At 40.0% G+C, this 9,637-nt stretch overlaps 1 long non-coding RNA gene and 1 pseudogene across 1 annotated transcript; both read right to left on the bottom strand.

Moving 5' to 3' along the window:
- Nucleotides 1–272: 272 nt before the first annotated feature.
- LOC125917284 (TBC1 domain family member 12-like) lies at nt 273–1,322 on the bottom strand (annotated as a pseudogene).
- A 5,489-nt stretch (nt 1,323–6,811) lies between these two features.
- LOC125917283 (uncharacterized) lies at nt 6,812–8,910 on the bottom strand. Its single transcript, XR_007456135.1, has 3 exons — nt 8,793–8,910; nt 8,224–8,260; nt 6,812–7,231 (listed from the first exon to the last, which is right to left on the bottom strand). It is a non-coding gene; the product is annotated as an uncharacterized LOC125917283 (long non-coding RNA).
- Between the last annotated feature and the right edge of the window lie 727 nt (nt 8,911–9,637).

The raw sequence follows: 9,637 nt of genomic DNA on the forward strand, positions 1-9,637 counted from the left end.
AAATATTGCTTTCAACTGTCCACCCCAAATTATGAAGTATGAACTAGGAATTTACATTTTCTCCTTTGTAAAATGGCTCTGCTTACAAAATATTTTCTTAATAATATTGTTAACAGGTTACTCATTTCCTTTACTTCGGACACAACATTCAACATCAGCTGTTTTCCATCTCTTGATTCTTTTGGATTTCTCCAACTTTCCTCCATGCTTTTTACATAGGAAACAAAAACTGTTACCAAAAATACTTGTTTTACATTTCGGTCAGTCTGTGATTTATGAAGATTAGCTGTTCAAAGCAGTGCTGTTATTCCTGTCTCCTTCCTTAACATCCTTCATTATGGACACAAAGCCCAGTTCTAAACAAAAATTTTTCCCCATCTCTGTGAAATACTCTCAAAATGGACAAGCTGGACCAAGTAGAGTAGTGGTTTGTGATACAGTGTGAAGATGCAGTCCTTTATCATGTATATGTCTGGTGATATATATATTAAGACCATAACACTTGATATGAAGAAGCACTTTGAAGAGATTTTCCCCAAAGAAGACTTCAAATGTTCAACACCTTATTGCAGTCCACAGAGAAAAAGGCCAGCTGGCATGGCTTATTCATGAAACTTCCAAATATAGTGAAGGCAACTGTCTCTTCCAAATTGAGAATGAGCACCGCCTCGATGAAGGACATCCCTTGGACACAACCAACATCAGGTGTGTAACATGCATTTACTCCTTAGATATTACAGAAAAATACTCTGGTTCAGACCATCTTTCTGAAAGATGTAGAGATGGAAATGCATAGGATATGTCCAGCTTAATTGTGGTGGGCATTTGGATCATCAACAGATACACCTTCTATATCATGTTTAGAAAGAATGTGTTTCACCAAAGCTTTTCCACTGTTCCTTTCCTCTTGAGAGAAATATTTCACAAAGTTCAGGGGTGATACAGCTAGACTCTGAACTTTTACCATGAACAGTAGGGAGCAATCCCTGCACCCCAATTCTCAAACTTTTTTCTTACTATGCATTACTTCCCAATTGGGTGATATTTCATGGGTCCAATTTACCATTGCATTTGTAAGATTTTCTTTATGCTTAAATCTTTTTTTTAATGTACTGCTTTAAATTACTCAATTTTGAGACTCAGCTCAATGGTCTAATGTTCCTGTCATTGAGGTAAATCTTCCTCCACAGATCTGACAGGAAGATTTCCCTGGAGTAGGCAAAGATTTCCTAAACAGGACACAAAAGCAATCATCAGTCACAGGATGGTCCATACTCAAGAATCAGAACAGTGCTAGAAAGTGGCTCAAATTCAAAATTCTCATGTCCTGAAGACCAAAGTGGTGGTTTACAGGTCCTCCCTGTTTGTGTTTCATATTCCTGCTGAATGATTTTTGGAAGTTTTCTGAAGATTCTCTGTGGGAGGGAGTTTACCACATTTTTCACCAGGAGCACTATGGACAATTGGTCGGCACTCATTTTGCCATTTTTGTTAAAAGTTCCAGACAACCAAGGGCAGGTTGAGGGTCTCAATCTATCTCTGTCTCAGGGGAGGATTGCACCCTGCTCAGACCCCTGAGGCTGACTTCTGGATGCTCCAAGTCTGTTTTTGGTGTCCCCAGCCACCAAGCAGCAGCTCTGTGGAGGACAGGATGCCTACACCATCAGTCACCCCATTGCCAGGCCCCCTAGGTGGGCATGGCCACTGGGAAGAGAGATGAGCGGCTCCTTGTTGACCTGGGGAAGTTGTTGTTGCCAGCTGTTGATCAGTCACTTTTATAGAAGGTTGACTTTATGGAGACAGTGCTGACAAAACCCTCCCAGATAAACTGGTTTACAGGTTCCAACCTTAGAGCTGGTAAGGGAGTTTATGTTCATGGTAGGCCAGGAGCCTGCAGATTCTTTGAGGACTTTGAGAAGAGAGGAAGTCACCCAAAATGGATGGTTACTGTAGAAGTAATCTGGTGGATAAAGTTTCTTGGACTTGGCCTCCTAGCCTCAGGACAGCAAGTAATAGAGACTTTTAGAAGTCCAACCTAAGATTCCTTATGGAAACAAGAGAGCAAAATTTAAAAAGGCCTTTTGGTAAATATTCTTACTGCAACTATGTAAATAATCAGGCCTAGTGTAATGAGGCCAGACTCATTTTATGATCAAGAATCTTTAAGATTCTTTTTAATCAAAAGTAGGGAAAAATTGTGCTCCAATGGAAAATTATGTGTGGTCATTCTAAAGCTGATTGTCTGATGCTGATTATGTAAATTATAGATAACACACAGAAATGCCAAAGAATTCTTATCCAAAGACATGCAAACAAATTCTGTCCAGGAAAGAAAGAACTGAAAAACCAATTTTGTCTCTATTTGCACATCTCTTACAATTTTCCAGACCTATGTCTGTTCTTGGGATTCTCCTTTGACCTGGTTGTAACACACCACTAGTTTCCTCATGAATAAGCTAAATAAAATTTTCATCAATTGTTTTTTTTAATACCTGCAACAGAGTCATGATTTACCTGCTTAAAAAATTAACTTTTAATGCCTGCTTTTAAAAATTAACTTTTAATGATTTAAATCGCCATTTAATGGTTGGTCACGTGTACCCTGTGTCTTTGCGTCAGCCACAGAGGGCCTAGAGACTTTCAGACAAGTGTCAAGAGACTTGAGACAACCCGGTTTGGTGACCTTGTAGCAACCTAACACAGAAACTTTCTAGAAGCTTTATGGTGGCAGCCCTGTTCAGAAACTACTTAGTGTTTTTTCTGTTCTACTGATTGAGGTAGCCTGAGACTTCTTGGCAGTTATTGTCCTGGTCATTCAGTTTTCTTAAAAAGGGCTGCTTACACTCCAGAAGTATACTTCAGGAAGAAAATACAAATTAAAGATCCTCATATTCTAACTGTCACAGACAAAGCAAGGTAGTGCTGAAGCAAGTGCCACATGGGAATTTAGAAGTTTGTTTAAATCAAAGTCACAGAAAACTTCATTGTTGTGCCCAGATGGCAAGGTAGAAGTATGGTCAAAGAGGGTGGAACTATCCTTTACTACCTTTTGATGACAGAGTTCCTGGTACCACTTCCCTACTTCAACAGAGGCTGGCCAACAGTCTCCTGACTTAGGGTGCAGCTAAACTCAGCAGGGCCCTGGAAAACCCTCTCCCACTCAGTTATCTTTTGATCAGAAGGGCAACTGACTTTATTTTCCATTTTTTTTTTTAAGTTTATTTTGGAGCGAGCACACAAGCAGGGAAGGGACAGAGAGAGAGGGAAAGAGAGAGGGAGTGAGAGAGAGAATCCCAAGCAGGACTGCCACTGTCAGTGTGGAGCACGATGCGGGGCTCAAACTCACAAACCATGAGATCATGACCTGAGCTAAAGTTGGATGCTTAACCAACTGAACCACCCAGATGCCCCTCCATTTATTGATTTTTTATTTTTTATATGAAAATTATTGTCCAATTGGTTTCCATACAACACTCAGTGCTCATCCCAACAGGTGCCCTCCTCAATGCCCATCACCCACTTTCCCCTCCCTCCTACTCCCCATCAACCCGCAGTTTATTCTCAGTTTTTAAGAGTCTCTTATTGCTTGGCTTCCTCCATCTCTAACTTTTTTTTTCCCCTTCCCTTCCCCCATGGTCTTCTGTTAAGTTTCTCAGAATCCACATAAGAGTGAAAACATATGGTATCTGTCTTTCTCTGTATGACTAATTTCACTTAGCATAACACTCTCCAGTTCCATCCACATTGCTACAAAAGGCCATATTTCATTCTTTCTCATTGCCAAGTAGTATTCCATTGTGTATATAAACCACAATTTCTTTATTCATCAGTTGATGGACATTTAGGCTCTTTCCATAATTTGGCTATTGTTGAAAAATGCTGCTATAAACATTAGGGTACAAATGCCCCTATCCATCAGCACTGCTGTATCCCTTGGGTAAATTCTTAGCAATGCTAACCCTCCATTTATTTTTTAAATCAACTCTTGCTCTCTCTGTAATACTAGCCTGGTATATCAAAAGAGAAATATTTCCCTTCAAGTGAGGATTATCTTTAAGAATCACAAGTAACACATGGTAAGGATTTTCGTTGTTGCGGGGATGATTTTATAAGTAATTCTAGTATATCCAAGTTACTCTACTACAGTGCTTAGCACCTGTGTCCTGGAATATTATACCCCTTCCTTCAGTATATAAGATACCCCTTCCCTAAGTATGTAAGATGTGCATAGCCTGCAAAGCATTTGCATAAGGCTGATTCTCAGGCAGTACTTACCAGGGGAGGAACTTTTTAAGCCTACCAAGAGAATATTTTGTAGGGGTTCTTAGTGGTATTATGCTTCCGGAAAAAAAGATGACCTAATGGGGATATATTTGCTGAGCCAACATGGTTATAATTAGTTATGGTAGTTTTTTAAAAGAACTACGTATTTAGAATTCACATTTGTGATGTGGTTTCTCTTTCCCTGGCAGGGCACATTTTGAACAATGTTTACAGAATCCTTTACGATTCTGGAATTCTGGACATTCTGGACATGGAAAGCATTGTTGAATTATACTCTTGTCATAGGCTCTGTCCATTACACACCCACACTCACTATGTTCATAATTCATTGGAATTGGTTCTTCATATAATCTTCCATAGCTGTTTTCTAATTTGGACATTAGGTAAACTGCATTGTACTCCCTATACAATGACTGCCAGAAGTGAACACTCACAGGTACAGTTTTATAAAGAAACTCTGATAATAAATTTTGGGATATTAGAAGGCCCTGACTAACTTTTGAAGGAGTAAAGCAGACGGAGGTGAAAAACCAATTTCACTAACAAAGCTTGGTTGGAAGTACATGGCTTAGATATGTGGCAAAAGAGGACTCCCCATTCCCAAACTCTGGAACTAGATTTACCTAGTTACAGTCCAGCCTGAAAACCCATGGAATCAAACACAACCAGCAAGGCTCCTACTCACCACCAACGGGCAGGACCCTAGAGCGAAAGGGATGTCAGGGCCAGGCAAACATGCCCAGTTCCCTCCCAAACTCAGTTAACTCACATAAGGAGGAATAAGGCCTAGAGCTGGAGGGTTTAAGGAAAAATTCCTTCTTCTGAAAACCAGAGGCATGGGAAAGAAACCTTCCCCCACTAACAATGTCTTTTCTCAATTTTCCATAAGTTTATTTTCCCACCACAAAATAGCTTTGTCCCAAATTAGATGATCCAGAAACAAAGGACTCAGTCATGATAGGTTGTATAGCAAATTGTTAATAATGACATGCTCACAGTACAACTTCTCATTTTCCCCCCCACTTTTGACTCACCTGTTAGAAAAGCCTTGTGCTAAACAAAGATGCTTTGCGGGGGGTTTCTTCCCTGCACTATAATTAAAGTCTCCCAAATTGTCAAAATTGTGCTAGCATGCCCTTAGCCTTGACAGTAGACTTGCCAACTGCTGACTTGGGGCTTTTATAACTGTCAGCCTTGACTTGCTCCCAAGGTAGCACTCACTTCTGGGTTTGGTTGGTAATACTCTGATACTTAAGGACATGTTAGGAAGATCCAGCTCTCTACTGAGGGATGCATGTTTTGGTAATGACAATGATCATGTACATAGTCAAGCAAATCCTGAAGTCCCAGGAGGGCACATATTATGGTGAAATATGTGTGAAGTGCAGGTAGTCTGAGCTGTACAGAATTCTTTGCATTCTTCCAGAAGCCACTATCACATCATCTATGAACTGACATAGAATATATTAGTCATCTCTGAAGTTGTATGCAGGGGAGCCTGGGTGGCTCAGTCAGTTGTGTCCAACTCTTGATTTCAGCTCAGATCATGATCTAACACTTTGTGGGTTTAAGCCCCTCATTGGGCTCTGCACTGACAGTGCAAAGCCTGCTTGGGATTCTCTCTCCCTATCTCTCTGCCCCTCCCCAACTCATGCTCGCTTGTGCACTCTCTCTCTCTCCCTCTCTCTCTCAAAATAAAAACTTTTTTAAAACTTAAAAAAAACAAAGTTGGATGCAATATCTCAGGGGTGACTCAGGACAGGCTTTATTTCTATTTTTGTGTATATGTTTATTAGTATAGTAGAACATGTATACTATTTATAAATATTCAGATATTGAATATTCATGCCCAACATTTTTCTTCTAGGATGCACAATCAAGATTAGAAAACATTGGGATATATCTTCAAAACATGAAAACATCTTGCTAGTGGGTTTCCCAGTCTTCCTCACCAAATTTGTATCGGGAAGGTTTGACCATTATGCTCATTTAGCCCACAATTCATTCAGAGCATGCATGCCAACCTGCCTCTGATTGTATTCCTGAAAATTTGTTCTCTGAAAGGACTTTTTTTCTGATTATTTATCTATTTCTAATACTCAGAAAAATTCTTGGCACATACTAAGTACTCAATAGTTGTTGAATGAATCTCATAGTGGTTTAACTCAATATCCTCACAATATAGCCCTTCATGGTTTAGAAATGGAAGCCTCATTTTTTACAGCATGGATTGCCGATGAACATACTTACCTAGAGTTATATAAAGTTTCTTTAAAATGCTAGGCCTCAGAGGCAAACCATAAGAGACTCTTAAATATAGAGAACAGACTGGAGGGTGCTGGGGGGGATGGGTTAAATGGGTGATAGGCATTGAGGAGGGTACTTTTGGGAATGAGCACTGGGTGTTATATGTGAATGATGAATCACTGGTTCTACTCCTGGAGCCAAGACTACACTGTATGTTAACTTGAATTAAAAAAAAAAATGCTAGACCTCATAAATCTTGTTAGTTCCATACACTTTGACCAGAGCCATATTGAGTTCTATTTATTCAGGATGGGTAACCAGGTTGATTTGCCTGAGACTGAAGAATTTCCTGGATCCAGACTTTTGGTGGTAAAGTAGGGACACTCATGGGAAGACCAGGATGAGTCAATCACTCTGGTTCCACTGGACACAAAGTCCCTATAAGGACTGTTAACTTTCCTCATACAATGGACAATACACAAGCAGGAGCAGATGAACATTAGTTTTCTAAGCATCCTAGAAATCAGGACAATACAAAATAGCCCCAGGGTGGGGGTACACTTATGCTTTCCTCAGTCCAAAATAGTATGGTTTAAAATCAACACTGTCAATCTTCACTACCCACCACAGCAGTGCTTGGTCTTGTTCACAAAAGGATAAGACTTGTGAATTCATGACTATAGTGTATCCTCTTCCCAGACTGTGAAACGAGGCATAGGTTAAGGACATGTTTATGACCACCCAACAAAAGAGCATCCCAAGGGTTCCAGAGGCGATAGGATAATGGCATACCCAAAAATGAACTGAAGCAGGAGATGACCCCCTCTTTTTTTTTTGTAATGAGTCATGCCCAAATGAACAATACACTAGAAACCTGAGTCTGTCCACATTGTGAGAACTAACCAAAGGTCTGTTGTAATGATGCTCCAAGATGATTTGTTTCACAGGGTTGTGGGTTCCTATAGCCATAAGAGGGTGGGGGAGAACAACCATTGACTCAAGTGCAACCTGGTTCCTCTGATCACAGCAAAGCCATCCAGGAAGTGGTACCTAACAAGATGCCTGGCAGGCATGGCATGTTAGATAACCCCTCAACTCTGGGCCAAGAAAGCATAATCTTTGATGGAAAAGAAGTGGCAATGAGAGGAATGATAGAAGAGCTATGTTTCTGGTTTCCAAGTTTACATACAGCCATAAGGATGGTGCAGCATAACACAATAAAAGGGATCAGTATTCATTTGCTCAGGGCCATCTTGTTGAGACCTGACTCAGTATCCATGTAATATTGACTCAGAGCCGTGTAAAAGATGTGAGTGATACCCCCTTATCAGAAAGGCCTTGGCTTCTGACACCTTCAGGGAAGATTAAAGGTTTATATGCCCAACAGCTTCTCACCCTAGATCACATGTTAGACACCCCTAACCCCCTACTCTGGACACAGGAGGTGTTTGGTGCTCACTACCTGACCAGAAAAATGTTTTTATTTGTCCTCTGTTCACCCCCATTCTTCTTAACAGTACCTACTAAGTTTGAGAACACATCTGCAACAACAGTTGAGTTACTCTAACATTGAAATATGTACTAGATAAGTTCCTACATGCAGCTCAACTGCCATCCCCAACAGAAGAACAATGATTTGTTTGACTCTCTCCAATCCATTGCAGCTGAATGTAACATTCAGGACTTATTTACCTGTGGGTTTTATTTTATCTCTACCCCTCTTGGACATCTGGGAAGTTAAACAGAAATAAAACAGAAATATTCAGTAGCCCCAGTATGATCTATATAAGCTTTTTCCAGTGCTTAATGCTTTCCAGAAATATATCTCCCTCCAGATATCACTGAGTTTCCCCTAAGCATTTCAGTACTTTCCATCTCAGAAGCCCTCTGTTTCCTCCCCTGGGTTTTAGTTGAGCTGGACAATCCAGCAAACCAGGCACTATGATGGTGATGTGGCTGTTTTGACACAACAGCTACAGTTGTAAGAGGCACAACTCTCAAGTGGGCAAGAGGCTCTGTCTTAAAATCTTCCTTGTTACATTCAGACAAACTGCTGACAAGTCTGGTCACATACACTGGCCTTAATGCTCTTTTCTACATCACTAAGCCTCCTTTAAATTCCTGCTGTGATGGTGACGTGTATCTACACTAGATCTACACCTTGTCTCTTTCTGCCTTCTGTGTAATCACGCCCAAATCACAATCATAAAGCATTTAAAAGTTTTTAAATACCTCTGAAAAATGCATATATATATACATACTCTTGTCTTTTTGTTTCTTGCCCTGGAAAACCCTTCTTGCAAATAATCTTACATACTGTTACTTTTATTTCGTTTTACTGGTGGCTCTGATATTGTTTGTTCATCGGTGCCTTTTTGTTGGCACATCCCAGAACCCTGTAGCATCATAATAAAGACTCAGGTAGGTATCCTAGTAAGGGGTACCAGCACTTCTGAAAAGAAAAAGAAAATTTCCCCAATTCCTATGAGACTACTTCCATACACACCTGAGTTTTGTTGTTGTTGTTAATGTAATATCATTGGTGGAGCAGAAGTTTACCCTAAATTAACTTTGCATCTTTTTCCATCATGCACCATAGGCAGAGGAATAGGCTATAGTCTTCACTGAAATAACTGGTTCCATATTACTGGATGCCAGATTGAGTAAGGGATTCATTAGAACTGACAGTAAAAACGGTTCAGTTAATGCTTCAACACAGTCTCTTATATTGAATGCTGTGGAGAAAGAGCCATAAGAAAAAATAAATAAACCAAACTCTCTACCAAACAATTTATCTGAATTACAACTTAGATCCTTATAATGTTTTTGTGAATCCTAGGCAATGTCTTCTTTGTGAGTCAAGAATAAGTAAAACTTAAAGCTCCCCCATCTCACCATCACATACCAGGGAAATATTTTTCACCCAATTTTTAAACTGTATGTATCCATGTGAGGAGCAGTCTGGGTAAGGCTCAATCAACTGTGAAGTTTATCAGCCTCAGCACTATTTTTTTTTAATTTTTTTTAATGTTTATTTTTGAGAGAGAGAGAGAGAGAGAGTGTGTGTGTGTGTGTGTGTGTGTGTGTGTGTGAGCAGGGGCAGGGG

Source organism: Panthera uncia, unplaced genomic scaffold (genome assembly GCF_023721935.1).
Source record: "Panthera uncia isolate 11264 unplaced genomic scaffold, Puncia_PCG_1.0 HiC_scaffold_1656, whole genome shotgun sequence".
In the NCBI taxonomy this organism is placed as follows: domain Eukaryota; kingdom Metazoa; phylum Chordata; class Mammalia; order Carnivora; family Felidae; genus Panthera; species Panthera uncia.